The 16,220-nt window shown below is 34.7% G+C and overlaps 1 non-coding gene across 1 annotated transcript; it reads right to left on the bottom strand.

The window, feature by feature from the left end:
- Nucleotides 1-9,411: 9,411 nt before the first annotated feature.
- LOC126012570 (small nucleolar RNA SNORA51) lies at nucleotides 9,412-9,544 on the bottom strand. The gene has a single exon (XR_007497025.1). It is a non-coding gene; the product is annotated as a small nucleolar RNA SNORA51 (small nucleolar RNA).
- Nucleotides 9,545-16,220: the final 6,676 nt, after the last annotated feature.

Here is a 16,220-nt window from a genome sequence, read left to right as displayed (position 1 = left end):
AAATGGTATTAACTAGACTATATGTGAAGAAACTATGAATTAAGTAAGTCATTTAAAAATAAACTTCCATCTGAATGAATTAACTTTTTCTCTTCAGAATTTGCTTATGAGAATGAGAAAGGTTTGTATTTGTTAGATTTGGGGATATTTGTATTATTTTGTTATGGTCAGATATGAGCTTTTTATTTTTTCTTAAAATATGTGGAAGAAAATTAAATTTCTATCATGATCATACCCAGACTAGTTTGGATGGAATCAGGGATGCAAGATAGCTTCTTAGAACTGTAAGGTTTAGGTTAAAAAAAGAAGCTCACAGAAGAAATAGAGGTGAGAAACTTTCTCACCTGAGGAGATGGACAAAGCTATAGCTGTATAGAAGAGGGCATATTGCATGACAGAAAAATGGTCTGTGGTCTCCAGGGGTAAGATATCAAGCCCATTGCTGACAGTACTTTTAACAATTCTGCCAAATGGTCTCTAGTCAATTGCTTTTACAGACCTGTGTGTGCACCAGTGATGTTTGCACAGGGGCATTTTATACTTCAGCTAAATGAGGGTCAGGTCTGTGAGAAGAGCATTATAGCTGCCAGCATGAGAGTCTCTGTGGGGAGAATATGTACAAAATAGAAAAGAATGGCATAAAGAAGAAAGGAAGGGAGGTTACTAGACAATTTTTCCATGAGCTCACAGTTATCTCTTTCCTTCTTTTATGCTTTTAGTCGCAATTTTATATGCACTTTCTGGAAAACCACATTATAATAATCAAGTTCATGACTAAAGATGTTCTGGGGCTATAGAGTGTAAACAGTAAGAAAAGATAAGCGCTGACTATAAGATGTGCATAGAATCTGCACAATCTCCATACTTTGTCATCACTGTTATACAGAATTGGATAGAGGTAAAAATTGGAATTTTATTAGAGCATAAATATGCCCTAAGAAAGAGTCTCAAAAATGAGTCAACTCGAAGGTGAGTGCAATTGTGTTACATTAACTACAAAACAGAAAAATTCTAGTTACTCTTCCAAAATGACAATCTGAGAATGTATAAATGGTGAAAAGTAATTATCAACTTCTCTAACCAATAGCCTTGAAAAGTACCAAAATTAGATAACAGGCACAAAAAAGTTCCAGACACAGTAAATACAAATCTGATACCTTATTACTGTAGGTTAATTTGAATTACATGCCAGCACACCCAGCTGAATTTGAATCTGAAAGTGGTAATGCATTTCTCTTAGGCTTCTAATTAATTTCCATAATGAGGTTTACCTTTAGCACCCTCTAAAACAACTTAGTAGGATCTGTCTCATCCAATTTATGCAAAGCATTAAATATTCCATATAAAAATAGAAAATACTGTCTCAGTTTCCCCTGGGCTTTCCTTTCAATCTTTGGGCCATTTATGTATTCAGACAATTTGATTAAGTTGATATGAGACCGACACAGCGAGATTTAAATTCAATTTTTTTTCTATTCCACGCAAGGTAGTAGATGTTGTAGTATCTCGTCAAGTGTGTAGAAATTCCAGATGGTGGTCTTTTCATGAAATAATAGAGCACTAGCTTTCCTCCTCCATTTTGGGTGGAATAGGTTTGATATATTTATGGATGTAATTTTATAAAACAGCATGGTTTAGGTAAAATAGCTGTTGGAATGACTGCAAATAAGTGATGTATAATTATGATTTTTGAACACTATTAAGAGATATCATAGGCAAAATACAAAAATGGAAAATCTCCAAAAGTAATAATTAAGTAATAACAACATAAACACTTTTGGTTGAACATTTACTGGGCATTAGAAGCTGTCCTACTATTATAAGGTATAAAAGTATTCATTTAACCACAAATAAGAAGCCCAAAAAGCAGATACTTCTTGATAGTATAGTGTTTTGTATACTATATAGCATAGTATATATTTACATATAATATATGTGCCACATGTACTATATTATCTACATATATACAAATGTGTAGATATACACATCACATATACACATATATACTATATGTAATTATATTATATAGTAAGTAGATAGTATTATTTCTGTTTAATATGTAGAAAAATAATTTATTTAATTGATTGCAAGGTGGATAAATAAACAATAAATAATTAATACTATTATATGATCTCTGAGCTTAAGCTATATTAAGAGTAATGCTAGGAAATGAGCTTCATAGTTGTACTGTTTGGGAATATACTCATTGTACTGCTGTACTATAAGTTTGGGTTTATTGCGAATATATTATAAAGAAGGGGCCTAAGTGATATCAAGGAAGTCAGGTGTGCCTGCTTGTAGGGGCAGAATTCTAGGTACTGGGACCAAACCATGCACCTCTGTTGGATGAGTATTCTGGAATAACAAAGGGCCTCTAAGAACTGCTTGGAGCACCACATGCACACCAGAAAAAGATCTGAGAAAAAGATCTGAGAGTGGGGAATGAGGACTAAATATGAAGATTAAAGCTTTTTGGAAAAATTGAAGTAAAAACAAAATCTTAAGTTAGAGACTATATGAGTCTACGTTTTCCATAAAAATAGGATATATAAGCTCTGTAGATATTTAATTATATGGGATGAAATTTATTATGTAAATTGATTCATATTATTATGGAATCCTCTGCATACATAGAACCCAGAGAAGCTTGTGGCATAATTTAATCTAAGAACCAAGCAAACCAATGAAATATATGTGTTCAAAATTTTTCATAATTTGACCTATAAACCAGGTGTCCCCACCCATGAAAAATCCTGCCATAAAACTAACTATAGGTTCGGGGCATATTAAGTTGTCTAACTCAAAGTCTTTCTTCAAGTTCCCATGGATGTTGCATTTATGCTTCTGTAATATATTGCACAGATTCTATGTCAAAATTAGGGTGTCACAGAGCATTTTCTGGTTTCACCTCATCATTAGGTGGCAAGGCAGGGAAACCTGCACTGAATGCCATTTGTTGCCATTTCTAAGCTGTTAGGGTGCCATATGAACCCACTGGGAGCAAGTCAGTGTCAGGATGGCATTAGGGCCTTCCCGGGTAGAAGTTTGGTGCTGGTGCAGAAAACTGTGCTGGTTCTGAAATGGGATCCAAGGTTTAGGGGTGGACTGTCAATGTCCAATCAACTGAAGCCTAAGTTAAGCCACTATGACAAATTTTCAAGATGACAGTTCCTCTGCAGTTCTTTTCTTATTTTCCCCAATTTTTGCAGTGCCTATGCAAAAAACTGCCACCCCTATTTTATTTTTTAGATAGGAGATCCTGCCTGTTTCACAGAACCTTGGGACAGAAGGTACTTGTTTTTACCTCATATTTCTGCATTTTCACATAAAATTAATAAGCAAAAGAAAAGGAAAGGATATGGGGCCAGGACCAAGTAGTCTCAGGAGATAAAAAGGACAGAACTAAAAAAATATCCAAACTAAAGTCAACAACAATAGAATCAAAGAACACAAATTATAACCATCTAAACTTAAAATGGGCCGGTTATACTGGCAGGCAAGGGGCTATGGGTGAAGTTATAGTGTGCACTCGGGAATATGTTCAAGAGAGACCATGGATTTCTCCAAAGGCAGAGAGAGCCCATCCCAGTGGTACATTCATCCCATCATTAAAGTATGAAAGCCCACATCTCAAGAGGGGAGATTCAGGAGATATGTGCATGTGAGCAAATGTGCATGATCTTACAACACATACGTACAATCATTATTAACAAAGTAAATGGGAAGATTGTGCCAACCATAACTTTATTTCTTTAACTGTTCACATAATTTTAGGAAGTATTTATAACTATTTTCTATTTTTTCTTTTTGGTTTTTGGTTTGGGGGCCAAACCTGGTGACACTCAAGGGCTCCTCCTGGCTATGTGCTCAGAAATTGCTCCTGGCTTGGGGGACCATATGGGACCCCAGGGACGGAACAGAGGTCCGTCCTGGGTCAGCCGCATTGTGTCTTCACTCTGCCCCCTCTAACTATTCACTTTATTTTTTCTTTGCATTAATCATGTCTGCTAACTGGTCTTGGATATTTACCAAGAAGGGTGATATAACCCTTCTTTCCCCAGGTTCTATACTGTCCTGCCTAAAGTGTTGTACTTTTTCATTGACCATAATAATATGGTAGTACAAGGACATACTCAAAGGTATGACCTATATTCCAGACTTGATCTATTGGAAGGATGTAAGGACTGTAACAATCCATTTTTACCTTGAAAATCACAATCAATAATTCTATCCTGCACCTTGACTCATTGACCTATTGATTTTGAGCCATGTGATCAGGTAGCAGTCTTACATTCCAGGGTAATGAAATTATTGCTTTATTTCTTCTGGTAAAAGCAATGCTGCCTCTGGAGCTAAGATTTGAAATTTAGTAGAGCATCAACTAACAAGGATAGGAAATCAAAATTTTGTTAGTGTGGTGCTAATATCATTTCCACACACTTTATTCCTGAACTTATGAAATCTGTTTAAAAGAGAAACAGTTTAACTGTACGTTCATAGAACCTTACCTAATCTCTGTAAGGATTTGACATCTAGATTGCAATGGGATGTGGTTTTCAAAAGACCATTCTACCATTTTGTCAAGCCAACTGCTTCAGGAAGCTGACTGCTATTGTAAAAATTATGTATTTCATGAGTATGGGCACATTGTCATACTTATTTTCTTTTTTTTTTAAACATTTTTTTTTATTTAAACACCTTGATTACATACATGATTGTTTTTGGGTTTCAGTCATGTAAAGAACACCACCCATCACCAGTGCAACATTCCCATCAACAATGTCCAAGTCTCCCTCCTACCCACCTGACCCCCGCCTGTGGTACATATACACAATGGAATATTATGCAGCTGTCAGGAGAGATGAAGTCATAAAATTTTCCTATACATGGATGTATACGGAATCTATTATGCTGAGTGAAATAAGTCAGAGAGAGAGAGAAAAACGCAGAATGGTCTCACTCATCTATGGGTTTTAAGAAAAATGAAAGACATTCTTGCAATAATAATTTCCAGACACAAAAGTGAAAAGAGCTGGATGTTCCAGCTCACCATAGGAAGCTCACCACAAAGAGTGATGAGTTTAGTTAGAGAAATAACTACATTTTGAACTTTCCTTATAATGAGAATTTATGAGGGAAATGGAGAGCCTGTTTAGAATACTTCTTTTCTTTTGAAGTCACTCACTAGGCTAAGTGATACTATGTGGTATATCCAAAAGAACAGTGGGTTTCTAACACCAAAATAAATCCAGTTAATTTTGTAATGCTTGGAAAAATATGGCTGCTGATATTTTTCAGTTCTATGTAAATAATGAAGAAATTTAGTTTATAGGTAGAGAAGCAGAATTCCAAGAATGAATATCTAGTAAAGTTGGGTCACTTGAAGAGGAGTATTTCAATTAAAGGAACCAAAAATATTTGTCATTATTATTGTTAATTTTGTTTTTCAAGTAGGAAATGATTTTGTGTTGAATGGCATAGGACAAGAACTTGAGTTCTTAAAGTCACTTGAGTGACTTAAAATATAAAGCAATGGAACTGAAGGCATAGCTTAAAAGGTTGAATATATGTCATACACATGATTCTTTGTACTGCCTGGTCTCCCACACGTCACAGAATATCACTTCCAAACAAAAATCTTATAATAGTGCCAGCTATGTTTCCTAAATAAAAATAAGGTAATATAAAGCATAAAGTGATTTTTAATCTCCAGGGACACTGAATGCCAGAAATATAGAATGAGGTAGATTTTCACTTTCTTAAATCTCATTATGCATTACAAACACTTCATATGAGATACCAAATCAATATGAGAGAGATTGTGACAAACTAGTTAAACAAAATTCTTATTTTTCTGGAGCTTTCACTTTATAGCTTGGATTTTATTCTAAGTGCAATGCTAAAAAGTAATGCAAGATTTTAATCTGAGAAATTATATGTCTCATTATGTAGTATGTATGCTGTGATATATGTTATTACATCAATACCTAATTAACACACAGAGGTACCAGGAAAATAGTATAGTGATTAATTGTGTGTGTGTGTGTGTGTGTGTGTGTGTGTGTGTGCCTATTTCTAATTCAATTCCCAAGAATAGATCTGGAGTAAACTCCAGAGCACCACTGGTTCCTCCCCCCAAAATCCCCACTGTAAATGTCAATTGGAACTTATCAATAGTGAGATAAACTTTCATGAAAGTATAGAGTACAGTGACTTGTTTTGCTTAAAAATACATTTAAATTAGGTTTTAAAAATTTGGACCAGGAATATGTTACAGAAGGTAGGGAAATTGCCTTTCATGTGGCCAAACCAGGTTCTATCTATGTAATTCTATCTGGTTCTCTGAGCCCACTAGGAGTGATTCTCTGAGTTCAGATCCAGAAGTAACCCTGAATACTTCTGGGAATGACCCCAAGTCTCTTCCTAATAAATCAATATTATGAAATTAACGGATATTGTAAGTTGATTAAGATAGAATGTGGGAGCACATTAGGCTGCACTGCTGCTCTCTGCTCCTCAGAAAACAATTGACGAATCTTACAAAGAACTATCAACTTTATTTTTTCTACAAATTTATCAATATGTAAGGTTAGTGTTATTACTCTATTACAATATAAATTACAATATAATTTCAAGTTTGTTGGGATGTGAGATGATAAGTATAGCTAGACTCAAGACCAAAAAAAAAACATTTACAAATAATATTTTTGTTTTGTTTTGGGTCACACCCTGTGATGCTCAGGGGTTATTTCTGTCTATATGCTCAGAAATTGCTCCTGACTTGGGAACTATATGGGACACTGGGGGATTGAACCACGGTCTGTCCTAGGCTAGCACATGCAAGGTAGATGCCTTACAGCTTGCACCACTGCTCTAGCTTCTATAGATTAATTTTTTTTTTTGGTTTTTGGGTCTCACCCTCCAGTGCTCAAGGGTTACTTCTGTTTAATTTTCAGATGTTAAAGTTTTTCTTATGTGGCTCTTTGTAGTTCACTTCTAATTTTAGTGCCTTGTGATATGAGAAGATAGTCTGTACAATTTCTATTCTCTTGATTTTATGGAGATCTGTTTTATGAGCTAGCATGTGGTCAATCCTGAAAAATGAACCATATGTATTGAAGAAGAATGTGTATTCAGTTTTCTGAGGATATATACACTAGTCCACTTTCTTCCAGAGCTAGTATATTCTTGTTGGGTTTCAGCCTGGTGTACTATCAAGGGGAGACAGGGTAGTGTTAAGGGCTCCCAGTATTATTGTGTTGCTATTGATACCTTCTTTCAGGCTTGTCAACAATTGTATAAAATATTTTCTGGTCCCTCATTGGGTGCATATATGTTCTTCCTGCTGTACATATCCTTTGATTAGTAAAAAAATTGACTATCTTTGTCTCTTACAATTTTTTCTGAATCTAAGGTTTGTGTCATCTGATATTAATATGGCCACTCCAGCTTTTTTAAGGAAGTTGTTTGCTTGGATGATTTTCATCCAGCCTTTTATTTTCAGTCTATGTGTTCTGACTATTTAGATGTGTTTCTTGTAGGCAGCAGAATGTTGGCTTCAGCTCTTTGATTCATTTTGTCACTCTGTGTCTCTTAACTGGTGCATTTAATCCATTGACATTGAGAGAGAGAATTGTCATGAAATTTAATGTCATCTTTGTGTAGAAGAGTATTGTGTCTGTTGTTCTGTCTTGTCTTAAAGTAGACCTTTCAGGTTTTTTTAAGGCTGGTTTTGAGTCTGTAAAGTTTCTGAGTTGCTGCTTATCTATAAAGCTATGTATACTTTTTTCAAACCTGAAAGTGAGTCTGGCTTGGTGCAGTGTTCTAGGTGAAGCATTCATTTCATTTAGTTTTGACACTATATCCCACTAATGCCTTCTGGCCTTTAGGGTTTCTTGTAATTTTAGGGTTTCTGTAAATTTGAAAGATGTTCCTTTGAATGCTGGATAACATAATTTATTGATTATCTTTTAAAAATTTTAATTAAATGTCAATGCTTTGCGAGATTGTTATTTATTATCAATTTGCAGATAATCTTGCTATGTTTTATTTTTTCTACATAGTTTTATGAAATAAGAATAATATAGCTTAGATCATAGAATTATAATACCATTCTAGGTTGTGGAATTGATGTACAAAGTAACTAAACATCACTATTATGACCTGAAAAAAATAAATACAGAAAAAGAAAGATGTTCCTTTGAATGCAATTTCCATTTTTTATTTTGCTGCTTTCAGTATTCTATTCCTATCTATAGGATTTGTCATTGTGACTAGGATGTGTCTTGGGGTGCTGTTCTTCAGGTCTCTTTTAGCTGGTACTCATGGGACATACAGGATTTGGTTGCATGCCATCTTTAGCTCTGGGAGTTTCTCTGAAATGATATCCTTGACTATTGATTCTTCCTGGGTATTTTCTTCCTGGGCCTCTGAGACTCCAATGATTCTTATGTTGTTTCTGTTGAATTTGTCAAGGACTTCTACTTCCATATGTTCACATTCTTTGAGTTTTTTTTTTTCAGTTGTCTGATCATTTGCTTTAAGGTTCTTTTTCAATCTCTTCTGTTGTATTGAGCTTTTTGCATCTCATCTCCCAGCTTGCTAATTGTGTCCTCAGCTGCTATTACTTTGTTTGAGAGGCTTTGCATTGAGTTTTTAATTTCATCTACTGAATTTTTCAGTCCTATTATTTCAGTTTGGAGTTTTGTGATTGTGTTCTCTTCAGCTTGACCTGTTCTTTCTTTGAGTCCTACGAACATTCTCCATATAAGTAAGCTAAATTCCTTGTCTGAAAGGTTAACTATGTGGTTGGTACTCTCTGGGACATCAGAGCGGCCATCTTCATTCTCTATGCATGCTGTTGTCTGGCATTGTTTCCCCATTGACATGGTTGTAGCGCGACTTTTATTGTGTGTTGTGGTGGGGTTCATGGGCTGGGAGATGTGCGTGGCCATGTAGCGAAGCTGAGTGACCCCACTCCTCCTTGCTTCTCTGTTTGGATCAGAAAGCCCAAAATGGAGGGATACAGAGGTTTTATGAAGGCATCAGGCAGGAGATGATACCACCTTGTTGCCTGGGACAGCCTACCTGGTCAGTAACAATGATAGAATTGAGTTGATTAAGTTCGCTGGGGTCTTTCACAAGCAGTCTCCCACAGGGATCAGGAAGCCCAAAATGGAGAAATGCAGAGGCTTTATAAAGGCACCAGGCAGGAGATGGTACCACCTTGCGGGCTGGGACCGCCTATCAGGAATTACTTCTGGCTCTACACTCAGAAATTTCTCCTGGCTGTCACGGGTGACCATATGGGATGCCTGGATTCGAACCACCATCGGTCTTGAATGGCTGTTTGCAAGGCAAATGCCCTACCACTGAGCTCTCTCTCTCTGGCTCCTACAAATAATTCTTTTTTTTTGTCCCCCAATTCACAATACAGACCAGGCAAAAGGCCTGGGTTGAGGTATATATGGGGCGCATTTACTGTACCTCCTCTTTCTATACAGTCAGTGTAAAGAACACAGCCTCTGGTAAAAATTGGGAGGCCTTATCTTTTCTTTTTTGTTGATTTTTTAAATATATATGTTTATATTATATATATATTTATATTATATATTTATATATATAAAATCCTTCACCAGTGCAACATTCCCATGACCAATATCCCAAGTGTCCTTCCTCCCCACCTCACACCAGCCTGTACTCTAGACAGTAGCAGCAGCAGGAGCAGTAATAGTAGTAGTAGTAGTGGTGGTGGTGGTAGTAGTAGTAGTAGTAGTAGTAGTAGTAGTAGTAGTACAAATAATTCTTAAGTCACAATATATTGTATAGCAGAAGCTATAGCTATATAGCTATAAAGCTATAAATGCATCCATGGAGTGAAGACACCTTTAAGTTATTGGATCACTATTAGAATGCCAGAGGTATGATACACTTTAGCCAAAGAAAGGAAATTTGATATTTTCGTTAACTCTTAGAAAATATCATTATCAGCAATTTTGGTTGCTATTTTAATTTCTGAAATACTAAAAGTAATTTGAAGATCTCCACTAATAGCTTACTGAGAACTGAATAAATTTTGTCTTGGAAAGAATTACTTATGGAGGAATCTGATGAACATTTACTGAATGAACTAAATGATGAATATTTTTTGTCTTTAGAAAAGTTTGATATCTATAGAAATAAGACTATTTCTTCATTTAATACAGCTTATGGAATTCAAGAGAAAAGTAATAAACCTGGGCTGGATCGGTGGCATAAGTGGTAGAGCGTTTGCCTTGCACATGGCTGATCTAGGACTGACTGCGGTTTCATCACCCATCCCATATGGTCCCCCAAGCCAGGAGCAACTTTTGAGCACATAGCCAGGAGTAACCCTGGAGTGTCTCCTGGTGTGGCCCAATACAACAACAACAATGCAATAAACCATCAAATTTAGGCATGTGATAATGAATATAGATCACATGACTATGTGCTACTTTTTATATGCAATATAGAAATGCAATGGCAGATGTATTGAGAGAAAAACCTATTAATATGATGAGGTCTGAATTGGGGGAACATAGTGAAATCACAACAGTAAAACTATAAAAAGAGACTAAGAAAGCTAAGGCCTTAATTTCTCATAGAAGTTTTAAACTAAACAAGGAAAACTATTATTAATTTATATTTGCAAGTCTACTCAACTTATTCATTTTCCCATTTCTGCTATGTGCTTGGCACAACACCAGATGCCAGTCAATATTGCTGGCTGGGAGCAAAGAATGTTGATACTAGAGTTGAAATATTGTGCCAGATTTCAGAGGTTATTTTAGGTCACCAGTTCCAAGCCAATTACCCCATTTTGAAGGATTGTTTAAGATCTTGAAATGGGGATATGTGAGGAGGGGTCCCCTAAGCCTCCAAACTCTCTCAGTGCTTCTTCAATAGTCATCACTTCAAAGTTAGGTTCTTTCTGTATGACTCCAGAAGGCTAGAGTGAAAATCTGCCTGCTAATGACAACTCATTTAGCACAATGACAGTTGTTTGATGCTCACAGGGAATGAAGCAAGCACTGCTTGATGCGTTCTATACTCTCTTTTAGCAGCTTTGCTGTTAGAGGATCTTTATTATAATGAGCCTTAGGATCAAATGTGAGCTATTAATGAAGGAAAATGTCTTCACACCAAATAATAGTCTAAAAAATATGTGTGAGAGAGAAGAAAACTCTGAGAAATAGCATAATGTGTTACTCTGGTCTGTTAGGTGATTGATTGCTACAACATACTCAAATCTATGGAATACCCACACAGTAGGAATTTAAGGCCACAGATACATCAACGTAAGTCCTCATTTGCATTCATTTAAGAATTCATAGGACCAGTTGTCATAGGCAATATGGCTCTTTTTGGCTATCCATCTGTGTGCAGCCTCATTCTTATACACAATAGCATTTGTATGATTTAGAATTTAGATGGCAGTAAGTCTGTATTCTGGATGGCTTTATGTACACGTTAATAAAAATGCAAACATGGATTCTATAATACCATTTTGGCTATCACATTAGATTGATTTTTTATGAGATTTTTTGGAGACCAGTTTGATTTACTGTTTTTTTTTTTACCCCATAAAAACAGGACTAGAGATGAAAAGGATAGTGATTACTGACATTTCTGCTGCTTAGCTCAGCTCATTAAAGTGATGTGATCAGTAAACAGAAACCTATTTTTTAAAGCAGCTTGAGGGATGGCTATTACAAGGCATTTATAAAATGCTAAAAGAAAAATTGTTGTTCATATTTTATATTTCAGAGAATAGTGATTTGCTCAGGAATATACGTTTTTGGTACAAAAACATGTTGCTTCCTTTTTAGACATCAGATTCCTTTTTGTAGCAATGCACAGTTGGCCACAAAAGCATAAACAACTGTGAAACCACATACTGAGAGACGCTACATTAAGAAAGTGAAATAAATTCAATATGCAGTCAGGAAATATCTTTCTCTGCCACTCTGTGAAGGGAAGGATAATGTTTCCTCGTGTCAGAGTCTTGACAGAAAAGACTTAAAATGCATCTTTGGGCTGTTCATTACTTTTCTTATTCCGAGCTCTCATTCATAAACCTGAAAAGGGGTTTTATTGCTTTGTACTATCCCCACGCTAGAACAATGTTTTCTTTTCTTTTATTAAAAAATTTAGTTATAGTACTCCCATATGATCCAGCAAGATCACTTATTGGCATTTATCCCCTAACATAAAATGATTAATTAAAAAGATAGAATCACACTTATGTTCATTGCTGCATTTAATACAATAGCCACAATATTAAAATGGCCCAACTGCAGATGAATGAAACAAGAAATCATGTTATATATTCTTTTAAATGTTAAAACTAAAGGCTTGATATTCTCCCACCCTAATAATCTAATCTTCTGATGGGGGACCACCAAAGAAGCCTTCTTCTTTCTATGACCTGGTGGAACACCTTTCTTGTACTGAATCCTTTATTGAGTGAAGACTGGAGGGAGAACAAAGTCAGTAGATTTCAAGATGGCATGCCTTCAAGAAAGCGAACTCTCTATTGATCTAGAATCAGAATATGACCTGACTCCTTCCTCAAGGTGAAATACACTATTCCTGTTATCTCCATTTTATAATTCTTCTTTGAAAATCCTGGGAGACTCTACTATACCTCTTTGTTTCCTAATTGCATGGGCTTAAATGATGATAGGAATATGAAACATTTTTGTTGGCTCCCTGCTGTCAGAGTCTTCTTACTTATTCTTAATATATATTCAAATTTACATATAATATGTAGTATGGCATAGTTGCAAATATAATTCATTTTTGTGTGTCTGAAGAGAGCATCTGAAATTTACTCTAAATTTTTATTGTCCTTTCTTTTAGTTTCATCTATTTCTTTCTTCTAGCTAATGACTACTTGATTTTTGATCAATACCACCCTTTCTGAGACTCCCAACTGCAATCTTGGTATAATTTTTCTATGTAACACATAATATTTTTCCATCCTACAAACTATGTCATTTTTCCTGTGCTATTTTAACTCATGAAACTGCTAATTCTTCCTGTTTTTACTCACTGCTATATCAAGAATCTAATATGATTCTTGATAAATTTCTTAATTAGATGTTGACTGAATAGACCGACAGAAGACTTAGTGTATAAAATTCTGTCAGTAATATCAGATAACAGACTATATTTATAAGCTACCGAGATAGTGTAGCAGGTAAATGCTTGTCTTGCATGCAACCAACCTGGTTTTCATATTGCCACCCATATGGTTCACTAGGAGTGATACTGAGTGCAGTTAAGAGTAAATTCTGAGACCTTGGTTTGACCCCAAAATACAATTAAAAATAATAAAATAAAAAGAAACTATTTTTTTTATTTTGGTTTTTGGGCTTCACTTGGTGATGCTCAGGAATTACTCCTGGCTAGGCACTCAGAAATCATTCCTGGTTTGGGGAACCATATGAGACACCAGGGATTGTACCCAGGTCCATCCTTGGTCAGCCATGTGCAAGGCAAATGCCCTAATGCTGCACTATCTCTCCAGCTCCCAAATGAAACTATCTTAAATATCTTACAACTAGAAGCATTTAATTTTTCTTACCAAAAGATAACTTTTTAGATAATTTGTACATATATGTAGATATTGAAGATATAAGAATCAATTTTCTCCAATTTTATATGGCCATCTCTTGTATTTAAATATATTTCTGTTTTATTAGAAAATTATGTTTGGGAAGGGCTGGAGTGATATAATAACAGGGCATCTGATTTTCATGCTGCTGATCCAAGTTCAATCCCCAGCATCCCATATGGTCTTCAGTCTTGCCAGAAGTGATTCATGAGCACAGAGCCTGGAGTAACTAATATGCACAAAATGCCCTCCCCAAAACCCAAAATCATTTATTTTTGATGCCAGGGCTAGAATTCAGGGCTTCCCACATGTGATTCAAGTGCTTTACTGCTGATCTGGAGTAGGATGAGTTGCCTGATGAAAAATATTGAAATTTCCATTTACATATGTTAAACTATTATTATTTTGAATACCCAAAATCCATACAAAGATATGAACAAAAGTTACTTAAATTTTATCTCAATTTTAAATGATACAATATTTGCAATATATTATTTGAACTATATAATATTGTTTAAATAATAATGAAATACGAAGAAGGGAATTATTACTGACTTTATCTCAAACTTACCTCAAGTATCAGGTGTCATTTTTCTTCTGACATGTCAGTTTCTGACACACATTCCAACCTTAGGGGTTTTTCACCTTAGCCTAGGCACTGATTTAATCACATTCCACACCATTATAATTACCTTTTCCTTATTCTCCTGTTTCTTCAGTTTTGAAGCATCAATGTAATCAAAGTTTATTAGTGCTAATCAACAGATGTCATTTTAATTATGCAACTTTTTAACCTGAAGGATAATGTACAAATTTATGTATTAAAATTCTAAAATATCTCTTCATACTCTAATCTTATAATGTAAATATTTTTCAAATCTTGGAAAAGAAATTTTATACAAAATGATGCAATGACTATAATATTAGTACATGCAAAATATGTACAAATAGGCAATTATATAGGTGACTAGGATAAATAAGATTTATTTATAAATAATTAATAAAAAAATAGACTCTTGTAGGCAATTGCTAAAAATACTTAAATTTCTTGGTTCTCACTTCTGTTTCTGTCAATACAATTTATAGGTAGAAAGTCTATAACAAGTTTACCAGATTTTTGCTTACAACCTTAAAGAAAAAATGTTGATGGAAAAACAATAGTAGTGGGGAACTTTAGCAGTTCACTTTTGCTACCAGATATATTAACAGAATGAATGATACTGGAGCCCGAAATGGGGAAGTAGCAAAACTAGGATTAATGGACAGGGCCTTCCATCCTCTAAAAGATAAATACACATTCTTTTTTAGTGTACATAGAATAGTCTTTAGTATAAACTAAATACTACAACAAAAAAAACATACAAACATTTGCTTATACAAAAATCAAACTAAGCATCCTATCAAACCACAATGCCATTAAATTTACCATGAAAAGAAGATACAGAAAAGCTTCAACACCTGAAGTATGTACAATATATTATTAAATAATAACCGTATCAAAGAGAAAATAAAGTAATAAATTAAAATATTGCTTGAAACTGAGAATAAAGAAGCAAACTACCAGAATATATGGAACATAGCAAAAACTCTAAAACAAGGGACATTTATAGTAGTGAAAGTCTATACTAATAGGATAGGCTAGAAGGAAAATAAAACTAAATACACATCTGAAATGCCTGGAAAAGGAACAAATTACTACCAAAACTAGCAAAAGAAATGAAATAATTAAAAAAAGTAGAATATAAATTGGTACAAAATTAAGAAAACAATAAAAAGAGTAAATGAAACCAGCTTATTCTTCAAAAAACATAAGCAAAATAGATGAACATTTGACTCACCTGGAAAAAAAGAAAATGCCTAAACTGGACCAGAGATAAAAGGGAAGAAATTAGGACATATTTCTCAGAAATTCAAGATATCATGCAGGACTTAAAGAAGTCAGACTAATGGTTGATAGACACATGAAAAAATGCACATTATAACTCACCAGACACATCCAAATAAAGATGAAAATAAAATAACATCTCATATCAGTGTAAATGAAACATATTTTTAAAAAAGACTTGAGAACAATCTATGTTGGTAGAGCTGCTATGAGAAAGTAACTCTCATCCACTGCTAGTAGGAATGTTGATTGATTCAATCCATATGTAAAACAGGGTGGACATTTCTCAAAAAAATGAAACTAGAGATGTAGTATGACATCAAAGATACTTGTTGGTATCTATCCCCCAGGACATAAAAGTATTTATATATAAATAATATTACTTTTATAAAAATACTTTTATTAAAAGTATTTATATTCAAAAGAATATATACACACACTATCATTTTAGCATTTAACAACAATAGCTCTGAATGATCTAGGTGTCCAATGGCACCTAGATAATGTTGTCTCCTCCGATCAATTTAAAGGTCATGACTTTTTGCTTCTAGCCCTATATAACCTGACTTGTGACCCCCTCAGTGGAGTTGCCATCTGTAGAAGGTGGCCCTGATCAGTCAATTTGTAGTTTATTGGTAGATGGAATAAAGCTTTGCTTTGTTTTATTTCAATTGTATGGTCTTGTCCTTCAACTTG

This window comes from Suncus etruscus, chromosome 6 (genome assembly GCF_024139225.1).
Source record: "Suncus etruscus isolate mSunEtr1 chromosome 6, mSunEtr1.pri.cur, whole genome shotgun sequence".
In the NCBI taxonomy this organism is placed as follows: Eukaryota; Metazoa; Chordata; class Mammalia; order Eulipotyphla; family Soricidae; genus Suncus; species Suncus etruscus.
The sequence above is the reverse complement of the archived record's forward strand: the minus strand, read 5'-3'. Positions and strand labels throughout refer to the sequence as shown.